Below are 11,572 nucleotides of genomic sequence, written 5' to 3'. Positions count from 1 at the left end.
ATTCTTTATGGTTGAAGTCTCTCTGTACATTTTAATTTACAGAGCAGCGTTTTCCTGCATTTTTGGGGAGTATTCAGGTATTTAATACAGAGTGTTTTCAGCAGATCAGAAAGAGTTCCATCCCTGTGCAATTCCATGTAGGTTCTATTTGGGGACCAGATCATTTCTTTTAAAAATCATCTATTTCTGAAACCAGACAAAACATATATTTTCCCTTGCAGCACTGTAAATTTTGGAGCTTGAGGACAGTTTCCCCTCCAATTGCCAAGAACCCTCTCCAACCCACCTCTGAGCTTCTGGCATTCAGCCACACACTATTATTTCACCAGTCCTTTAAGGGAAAGATGGCTTGGCAAATTGAAAGTAGAGCAAACACTCTTTTTGCCCATGGTCAGTACAGTAGTCTGCATCTAAAAAGTGGATGGGTGAGTGGGTGCTAGCAATTTATGCTCTTCCACTTTGTGTGGAGTGAGGGTGGTTTTTGTTCTTCAGGAACTGTGGAAGCTTGGGCTGAGGCCCAGACTGAACAGTGTTTCTTTGCATTCTCCCTCAGCATTTCAAGGGTGATAGCTATAAATCCACTGTGGGCTGGCTTTGAGCCGCTTCTGAGGGGTTGGGGAGTGGCAAAAATTATGGTATGGAAGAGTGGAGGTAAATGGCCATTGTTCTGTTTCATGTTTGCTTTTAAAAATGGTGAGGGCTGCATTCTGCATTCCTACTCTTATTGTTTGGCACCGCTATCTCATTCTAAAATCAGAGCCCTTGAGTTTCTCACAACATTCATAAAACAGAAAAAAAAGTCTACAAATAAAGCATGCTGAATTCCTCTGAATCTAAGGTGATGCAGGAAATAGTATGCATGGGTATCTTGTACCTTATCTGGTCATTTAAAAATATTCCTCATATAGGCCCGTTAGACACCAGATTGTACAAAATTTACATGTACATACACACACGCGCGTATATATTTAGGAATATTTAGTTTAAATTTCACAGAAGCAATGCTAGCCAACATCCCATATAAATAAAACGAATTAATTTGCATCTACCTCCAAAATAAAACAAATTAATTTGCATCTACCTCCAAACCATATTCTTCAGTTACAATTAAACTACAATGGTTGTAAATACTGTAAATGTAAAAAAAGTCTGCAATAAACTAGCATGAACAGTCATAAAGCATGACATCACATGACTAAACTGCTTAGCAATGGCAGTTCCGACAGTCCCCGGTTACTGTCATTAAGCAAGGACCACACAAGTCATTATGCAAAGACTGAGGTGCCAAGCACCCAAATTGCGCTGGCCGGAACTTCGAGGAGCAGTTGTAACTACACTTGTTCAGCACCATTGCAAGTTTGAACAGTCACTGAATGAGGACCACCTGTATATAAAGTATAATTTATATAAAGTTATAAATTTGTGCATCAAAATGGAATTTCAGACATTTGACAGATCATTACTGCAAAAGCAAGTAGAGTTATCACCATTTAATTTCCTACCTGCTCCTGCTCTGAACTGTAATAAACTCTCCTCCCCTTGTCCATTTAATCACTACATCCACAGATTAAACGCAAAATAAAATTCAGTATGCATAATTCCATTAAAAGGGAATGGGGTGACAAAAGGCTAAATGAACAGTGTACTGTAAGGTTGCTGAGTAAGAATAGGAAGATACTGTTATACCCTGGAAATTTCTAAGCGCACGATTAAACAATTACCTTTGAGGTTATCCAAAATGTCGTAAGACAGTGAGAAGGGAGAGGAGTTGCCTTGGTGTTTGCACAATTAGTTTTAAAATGTAGTGGAGGAAGAGGTAGCTGACTTCCTTGGATTAAAATCACCCTAGGCGGTGTATGATTTCAAGCTAGAGAAACTCGGGGGGAAAAAAAGCCGTATACTCAATGGCTGATTTCCCCCCCCCCTTTCAATTTTTCTTTTCATTTACATTTCCAGACATATTCATGTTCTGTCTCACAGTTCTGTAAGATGCTTGAATAATCCATTCCTTAAATTCATTCCTGGTACACTTTTCTCATGATAAGGCTGCTTGTCTTGATCATTAACATAAGATGAAAAGGGAGATCTACTGCTAAGAAAGTAAAGCACAGATTCATTTATTTCTAGTTTCTGTGTTCCACTCTACTTTTTCTTAAGGTGTCATTAACATTTGCATCTTCCTATTTTGCACATTCCTTTCCCATTTAGATAGAGATGAAATATATTCTCCTTCTAGGTTTAATATCAAGACTCAGATGTCTCAGATTGGCCTATGGTTCAATGACCTTGGATGTCCCTTGAGTCGGTAAACACTCCTTCTGAAACCTTGCTGATGGAATGTTGATCTGCAGGAGAGTCAAGAAGATCTTGCTGAATCACTTGTATCAGTATTTATATCCCTAACAGCTGCATCACATCTTACATTCCAATTCAGCTTCAGGGCTCTGTCCCTTAGCTGTGGCTTGCTGAAGCTCAGATTTAGCCAACTGCAGTGAGTACAAGGATATGTATATTAAAATTTCAAGAGGACATTTGCTGGAAAGAAACAAAAAGATTAGAAATTAGTGCTATCTAGGTTTTTTATACTTAAACATACACTGAATATAATATAACCATTTTAAAAGATTAGTGAAGCAATTAAAAACAGTCCTCTGAAATTCGCTATAACAATTAGAGAATGTACATGACTAAAAAAACAATACGATTTAGCATGAATTCATATTTTGGAATCTAAGAAAGCTAAGAATAAGCTGTTCTGTAACACCCATAGTATTATTATAGCTATATCCACTGAAGACATTATATCCTTACACTTTTATTATCTTCTACTTCATTATATAGAGCAGAATAGGGATATGCTCCATCGCTTTTTTTTTTTTTTGTGCCTTCAAGTCAGTGTTGACTCCTAGCCTGGACTAGTCCCTGCAGTTTTCTTGGCAATGCCTTTGGAAGTGGTTTGCCATTGCTTCCTTCCTAGGGCTGAGAGAGAGTGACTGGCCCATGGTCAACCAGCTGGCTTTGTGCCTAAGGTGGAACTGGAATTCAGTCTCCTGGTGTCTATCCTGGTGCCTTAACCACTGCACCAAACTGGCTCTCTCATCACTACATATACTGTCATCCTTTTATAAAAATATATTTTATTTAATATTTTGAAAGAATGTAAGTGAAAAGAATATAAGAAAAACATAGGAAATGTAAAAAACAGAAAATGAGATACAGATAGTTATCCCTATTGAACTTTGAACTGAACATATGTAGTTAACATAGTACTAATCACTAACAAAACTATAAACAGTAAGCAATACCTTAGATCAATACTAAAAGTTATAGATCAAATTAAGGTATAATTCTATAGATAAGCAAACTCAAATTTCAAATGTGGAACAAATCCATACATAACATTATAATCCAATACAGGTAGTCCTTGCTTAATGATGGTAATTGGGACCGGAATTTCCATTGCTAAGCAACGTGCTTGTCCCTGTAGCTGTTGTTAAGTGAGGATTGTGGGTTGCTAAGTGAGGACCTCATGTGATCACAACTTGCAACTTCCTGCTGGCTTCCAACAAGCAAAGTCAATGGGGAAGCTGGCAGGAAGTCACAAGTCCCGGGTGGCTCACAAGCAGGCCAGTGGAAGGGTGAGGGGGTGCTACAGTGCAGTGCAAGTGTGGGCAGGTGGGGGAGGGGTGCTGTTTAAGTGCAAGCCGGTTGCCAAGCACACAGGAGTACTTTGACGGATGGAACTTTGAGGACCAGTCGTTAAGTACCATTCATTTAGTGCCCTCACAATTTGAACAAACACTGTTTATCTGGATTGCTTTAAGGGGTTGACTGATGTTATTTGCTTTTAAGAATTTGGATTAAGATTATTAGGCTATAAAAATGTTTATTTGGATGGTTTTAAGGATTTAATTTAATGCCACTGTTTTGAATTGTTTTTGTTTTTTGGGTTTATTAAGATTATTAGAACTGTTGTACTATTAAGTATAATGGCAGACAGTTTATGTACTTCTTAGTTTGATTCTTACTATGGTAGACAGAAATGTACAGAGTAGTAGTAGAAAGGGAATTAAATAAGTGTTATCTTTTGGGGGGAAGTTTTTAGGGGGACTATATGAATTTTTTAAATTTTAATATAAGGGGGGAATAACTGTACTTAGTGATTTTTATAATGTGCTAAAGTGGAATGATTTATAGAAATAATGTGGTTTTGGTTTAATGCAGAGTAAGAAATTATGGAAATTTTTGTATATCCTTGCTGTTAAAAGTCAGAAGCCACATCTTCCTGTAATTTTGAAAAAAAAATTCTCTTGTGTTTTCACACCTTTTTAGTTCTTTTTTTTGTAGTTGTTTTTGGTAGCTTTTATCCTTGTCTCAAAACTTAATAAAATTCTTTTTTAAAAAAGAATATCTTGCAGTCTAAACAAAATGCCTTTCAACTGAGCATCTTCATCTTCATCATAAAAGGAAACCTTTAATAATGAAGCCAGGAGTGGGGGACACATATCCTGATATCCTGAACATTCTCTGAAGTATTAATTTTATACTCACGAGAACCACCACTTATCTTCCACATTAATAATTTGTAATTGTGTCAGAGAGCACAACATAGAAAATAATTATCCATTCCTTGCCCAAGATCTTTATATAAGTTTACTGATGACTGTTTTTTTGTTTAAATACTTTTTATAACTCTGACTCCTCTCTGATATTGTTTTACACAAAACAGATTTAGAACAGCACAAATTCTGATACTGTTTGTTTGGGAGCAGGAAGTCCTGAGTGTCTAATCGGAAGTGCTGTTTTAGTTTTAATTTGCCCTTTTAATTTTTAAAACGGTTTTAGGTAAGCGACCTTTGGAAAACTTAGTAATACTAAGAAGTTCTCCTGAACTTTTGGTTTTCATTATTGATTTTAATTGTTAGCATTTGTGCGGATTTTAAAATGGCTTCTAAGTTAGAATCATGAAATGACTCATCTAAACAGTAGGACAACCATCTATCTATTTTACATTTTTGTAGCTTGTTCCAAAAAGGGTATCAACTTGGTTAAGGTATTGTTCTGTAGTATCTTGAGAACAAGGATACTACTCCTAGTCTAGTGGTTAAGGCACCAGGCTAGAAACCAGGATACCATGAGTTCTAGTCCCGCCTTAGGCATGAAAGCTGGCTGGGTGACTTTGGGCCAGTCACACTCTCAGCCCAACTCACCTCACAGGGTTGCTGTTGTGGGGAAAATAGGAGGAGAAAGGAGTATTAGGTATGTTCCCCGCCTTGAGTTACTTGTAAAAATAATAAAGGTGGGATTAAAAAAAAAAGGCTTGTTTAGAAAGTCTATCAAGAAACTTGGTTTCCAGTACCACAAATTGGATTTCCCTTTTGAAGTAGAATGTTCTAGTCAGAGGGAGTTGTAATGCATGGAAGTTCTTTCCCAATCTTCCCTTCCATGAAAACAAAGGGGGACTTGGTCCATTTAGTGGACCTCAGCAATGAGCATGCCTGTTCTAGATGTCAAAAATGAAAAAGCAACAAAAGCTAGTACACATAACAGATCTGAACAGCAAAAATACAGGTAGCCACTAGATGGCAGCAAAGAGTTGGGATTTTCTGCATCTTTTTGATCCCATCTCTTTGATCATCTGGATTTTTTCAGCCCAAATATTACAGCAATACACTATTAAGACTGTGTCACTTTGAAACCTCTAATTAGACAGTATATATACTGGAATAAATAAATGAAATAGTACAGGAAAGCACATGCAACTCCAGAAATAAATGGATCTATTTAGACATGTTTTTAGGATATTTTATTAGATTTCAGAGTGTTTCAAGTATTGAATTGAGACAGACTTTGATACTGCATCAAAGTATTCATTGTTTTGTCCTCCTTGTTCATCTCTGTTGCATTCCCAATTTAGGTATATTACTGTGGATACTTAAAGTTTAGCCAAGGGTTGAGGAATCCACATTAATGTTGCTAATCTTCACAGGTTTAGTGACTAGCCAACAGTTCCACTAGGATTTGTATATAAGCATTTACAACATTAATCTTGAATCCCCACTATTCACATGGAAATATCAGTTCTGCAAACTGTGGACATCTCCCTGAACTTGGGTGATGATTTCCTATTCCCCTTTTGAGAGACAAAAAAATCATAGAATAAGTTTTTATTTTTGCTTTCTACTTCCACTTTTTTTTTACATGCATTTCACTTATTAAACAAAAAACTCATTTTCTCATCAAGCTCACAGGTACCACTACCTGTTATCTAGTCATAGCATTTAGACAACTTTAAAAAGAAAGAAAAAGTAGAATTTAAGCATTATTTATTTGCCTTGGATTGTTAAATGTGATCAGTCTTGTTACATTTAGGACATAAGATATGAATACTCAAAGTTTACAATGTAGAACACACACAGGCTGGGTTTACTGTGTCGCAACTCCTACATGTGATTTAGTGCACATTACCCAATATCGTACCTCCATGTATTAAGTCTAAAGAGCCATCATCCAGCTTACCAGGGAAAACATTTATACTTACATATAAGCAGAATTCTTACAAATGCATAGAAACTAGCAGACTAGGCAGATATAAAATGATATTGGACCCAGGGTGACAATGATCCCTGCTATAGAAACAACAGCAACCAGACTGCTGAGAATGTGTGTCAGAAGCCTCTTCCTACAACAAGCGGTTCTGACAGTGTTATTTTAGTTCAGAACATCTTGCCAAGGCCAAGTGAGCACTCCCTCCCCAAATTTTCTCAGAGCTCATGCAATATGGGCAATGCTATAGTCTTAAATTTGTTCGCTGGAGATTTTGCATTTTAAACTGGGTTTACAGGTTAACATAGCCACCGGATGAAGCAGAACTGGCTGAGTCTGCATAGTATGTAAAATCATTGGTAGGAAATCTATGTATTCTCCTGAGCCTCCCTACTGAGATCCCAGAATGGGAGCATGCTATCTATTTTAAGGTAGGGAATACATAAACATTACAGTGTAAATTTTATAAAGTAGCCTTAATTTTTCCTAATCTTTTGTTAAAAATAATACCCCCAACTCCCCTAAAATCAGGAAAAATGGGAAATCATGTCTTCATCCATCAAGTATTCCCTGAGTATTATCAATCTGCTTATTGCAGCTCTCAGCTTTCCCCCCAAATGTTAAATATGATTCCTGGCCACCAGTTTCTTACTCTTGTGCCAAACCATAAATCACGGTTTATAATCCAAAGGCTAAATTCATAAAAGAAGCAAGCCAAAATTAAGTAAGTCGCATCATACAATCCACTCCTCACGTTCAGCCTTGGTTAACTGTAAAAATCTTAATTTCTTACAGAATGTTAATTTATTCTCTGTGCCTCTATTATGTATTGTTAAGGAAGCCACATCAGAAATATTGGGTTTTGCTTTGCTTTGTCAGAAGAAGCAAGAAACAGGAACTTGGCATTTAACAAGGGAAAAGAGCTAAAGCAGATGGACCACAAATGGTCACGAGGCAAGATGTAGAACAAAATACCTGCACAGCCAACCAGCTACAGCCCTGTGCACGTGTGGCTGGACAAAACTGAAAATGAGAGCATGGGAGGAACATAAAAATATCCCATGAATCTTCTGTACAGAGGATGGACCAAAGTGAGAGAGATGATGTTGCATCGTAGTGGTTTGAAAGGGAGACCCACCCAAGAGAGAGGAAAGCACCTGGCCTCCTGGGACAGATCAGCAACTGCTGCTTCCTGCTGTCTCCAGCACCCCTCCTTCTGCTCATCCTGCCTTGGAGAGATCTACAAAGTAGAACGAATGAGGAGAACAGCAGCAGAGTGCGGAAAGGAAGATGCTCCATCTTAGAAACATTTTTAAAGATGTTTCCCATGCTTTACTTCCCTCCCTGCACTATTCCTTTTCTTTCCTAATTCCTTTGAGCAGGACTAAACTTTAGAGGCCCAATTTTATAACCATTTATTAAACTTTAAGTAAAGAAAGTAAACAACCAAGCATGCTGCATCTTATCCAAAGAATGCGAAGGGATGTGGCTCAAATGTTGTGCATGCTGTTCCTAAAAAGGATTTCCCATAGAAAAATATGAAACTCCAGCAAACCACATAATGATGCTGGTCTGCTTCTACAATAGAGCAACTGTGCTATAAAGTTGTTCCAAAAACAATCACTGAGTTTATAGAGAGCCAATAAATATTAGACTTTAAAAAAAAGTAAAAAAATAACCTTATCCCCAACTCCTAGCTAAAATTGTTACCTACTTCTTAGGAAGACTTGACACCTATAGCTAAGGTTCCCTCTGGGCTTGTATGGACTTTCCCCCCAGCATCTTGTAGATTTATAACCTTTTATCAGAAGGTCAGGAACAATCTTTTCTAGCCCTGATTCTTGCTTGACTCCTCCTCAGACAACTGACTGCAGTTTCCAGAAGAACGGCAGCTCTTCCATAGGGAGAGGGAGGAAGCTGGGGGAATCTGTCTTTTGCTAACTTCACTCACAACAGTACCTTTGCAGGACTTCTTCCATACGTTTGCAAGATGTCCAAGGCTGTAGGAAAATGGGAAGCACTGCTGTTAGTACAAATATAAATACTAAAATATTATATTTGGAAAGAGACTGAAGGATGGGACAGCTTATTCAAGCCCATTGTCTCTTTCTCATCCATTAAATAACGTAGGATTTATCAACCTCCCCTTCAGTAACGTATAAGAAGCAAACCCAGACATAGGAAAGGAAGTGTCATATTCCTCAGATCATTGGAACTCTTTGCAAGAACTTCAAGAGCATATTTTTTTCTGGCTTGCTCTTTGAAAAAAACCATCATCCAGCTTCTTGAAACAGGCAATGCACATTTCAGCCTTTCCTGTAATACAAGAAAGTTGGAGTCGTACTTCCAGGGTTGTGCAATTTAGCCTCTTAAAGATGGCAACGTATCACAGGCCAAACTAAAATGTATTTAAAAGGATTTGCAGATTTAGCTAAGTTTTGTCACACGCACACACTATCTTGTATCAGTTACAGGCCTTTTAGATTTTTAAGGTGCTGCAAGATGTTTTTATAAACTAAATTCCTCAGAAAGAGGAGGAAAATATATTCCAGTTGTCACCAGAAATGAGAAGCCCAATTTTCAGAACAGTTCCAGAGCTTCAGAGCACGTGACGTGGGGAGTAAATGAACTTTGTGCAATTGCCTCAAATCAAGGCAAGGCAAAGTTACAAGAATTGCTACATCTGCGTTATAAGCAGCCCCTTAATGTTTTGAAGCCTGTCTCCCCCCACTTTGGCAGCAGTTGACTTGCTGATGCAGAGAAGCCTCCCAAATCCATGAGCAATCAACAATTGCCTGTTGTTTCGCATGACAAGAGTGAGCATACTTCAGGCACCTAGGATAATTCTCCCCAAGTTATATAATAGGCTCAGGGGACATATTAGGCAGGCTTGGAATGGGAAGGCGAATAATCACTACTGACGGACTGATTAAGATCTCTTCGCCATGTAGATTTTATTATATTTGTATTTTTATTGTATTTTGTAACGTAATGGTTTTATATTTTAATCCTGTTTTATTGTAAGCCGCCCAGAGTCCCCCTGTAGGGGAGAGATGAGAGGTGAATAAATGAAATAATTAAATAAATAAATAAATATTAAGCTATGACAAAGAGTTATTTTCTTCCAGCTGATGCAGAAGGACAGCAACACAGATGGAGAAAATGCTAAAATACCTGTGGACTCTCTAAACCGGCCATATAGCCAAGTGAACTGGAAAAACATTCAACCTCAGAACACAGCTGTTCTTCAATTAAAAATATATCCAGAAATAAATTCTCTGTTTCATATTTCAAATGTACTGATGAGGGTTTGGCACTGAGGAAGTTACTGTTGCTTTGCTTACTTACCCTTAGGTATGTACACTAAGCATAAATTGCCTAGAGCATATATAGAGGAATTTGGCACCTTTCAGATGAGCTTAGATTTCTTTCACGTGGGCTTTCCAGAAGTAACAGCCACTTGTACTGTCATCACAAATCATTCACAGAACATATTGCATTGGCACAAATATTATTCTAAATTATTTATCTGTGATTCTAAGTCCCCTCTATGATTCAAGTGCAGCACAATATACTGTGGAGGGCCTCAAAATCTTCTTCCAACTTGATGAATGTGCAATAAAAGTGCAAATAAGGCAATCAACATTAAATGTACACTTGATGTACATTTGGGGAAAAAAGGTTTTAGCCTTGCAGATACAGTCTTAACTGAAAATGAGTAACTAGAAAAGATCTTGGCATTAATGGATAACTAATGACTACATTAACTTAATGACTGAGTTGACATATCATACTAAGCCAAAATGTAGTTCATTCGGGCTTCTGTTAGGAAGTGTTAAACCAAGTATCATGGTTAATGAACCATGATTTATAGCTGTGTTGAGCCAGGTCACCAGTAAGGTTTCAACACACCATGGTAAAAACAGACAGGGGCTTTGCAAGATATGCAAGCTCTGTTATGGTGGCAACGAAAAAGGCAAATTTTGTATGAGGTATTCCTGAGCATGAAAAATAAATTTGCATTGCACTCTTGTATAAATCTACAGTGCAATCACATTTGGAATAACTTGGTCTTAATGTTATCAGAATGCAAAGATCCATTTGAAAGTTTCAAATACTTTAGTTAAAAATGACAATTATGGGACGCAAGATTCATAAGAAATATGCATAGTAAGAACAAAAAGAGTTTTCTCATGTATATTAACACGGGCAAGAATACTGAGTTAGACATCTTAAAGCATGTTGCACAATGAATAATTTATAAAACTTCTGCCTACTAGTAGAAATTATGATTACTTGTGTAGGGGTCTTTAAAAAGATTAGACCAACATTCACTGGATCCCTTCAGCCTTTTTCAACCAGATGCTGCTATTTCTAAAATACCAGATTGTTATTGGCATTTTAACTATAACTCCTAATCCAAAACCTAGTTTTCAGAGGAAAGTAGATAGAATTATTACACAATCTTTGGAAAATGAGATTAAATGATTAATTTTAGTAAAACAGCAGAAAGTTCCTTTTAAAATGGCTGTATTTATGATTTTATGGAATTTCAAATTGTTGTTATTGTGAACCGCCCAGGGTCCCCTGCTTGGAGGAGATGGGCGGTGATAAAAATTTGATAAATAAAATGTGAAACTTGTTTAATTTGGCACTAATATTCAATTAACACAATAGAACATTTTGTCTCATATGTACTGAACAAGACAGGAAAAGTTCAGAATGAGCTGGTTGTAAGTATTTTGCTGTTAAGGGTGCTGTCTGAAAGTTAAAATATGGTTTTGGTTTGTCTATTATTGCCACATTTTATTTTATTTATTATTTCTATCACCACCCATTTCCCCCTGAAAAGGGGGACTCTGGGTGGTTTACAAGAAATTTTGGACAGAAATCTACAGGAATGCCAATATAACTAGAGTGATAAGGAATGCATATATTCCTCTTGGTTATTATCTCCAAGGCATTATGTCACAATGGACAAATGTCCATTTGTCATGTTCAGGAAGATGGCCAAAAAAATTTCAGT

General features: G+C 37.1%; 1 long non-coding RNA gene across 1 annotated transcript; it reads right to left on the bottom strand.

Annotated features, from left to right (window-relative positions):
- Positions 1 to 1,389: 1,389 nt before the first annotated feature.
- Positions 1,390 to 7,678, bottom strand: LOC134500068 (uncharacterized). The gene is made up of 2 exons (XR_010068203.1): positions 6,000 to 7,678; positions 1,390 to 2,535 (listed from the first exon to the last, which is right to left on the bottom strand). It is a non-coding gene; the product is annotated as an uncharacterized LOC134500068 (long non-coding RNA).
- Positions 7,679 to 11,572: the final 3,894 nt, after the last annotated feature.

Source organism: Candoia aspera, chromosome 6, assembly GCF_035149785.1.
Source record: "Candoia aspera isolate rCanAsp1 chromosome 6, rCanAsp1.hap2, whole genome shotgun sequence".
Lineage (NCBI taxonomy): Eukaryota > Metazoa > Chordata > Lepidosauria > Squamata > Boidae > Candoia > Candoia aspera.
The sequence above is the reverse complement of the archived record's forward strand: the minus strand, read 5'-3'. Positions and strand labels throughout refer to the sequence as shown.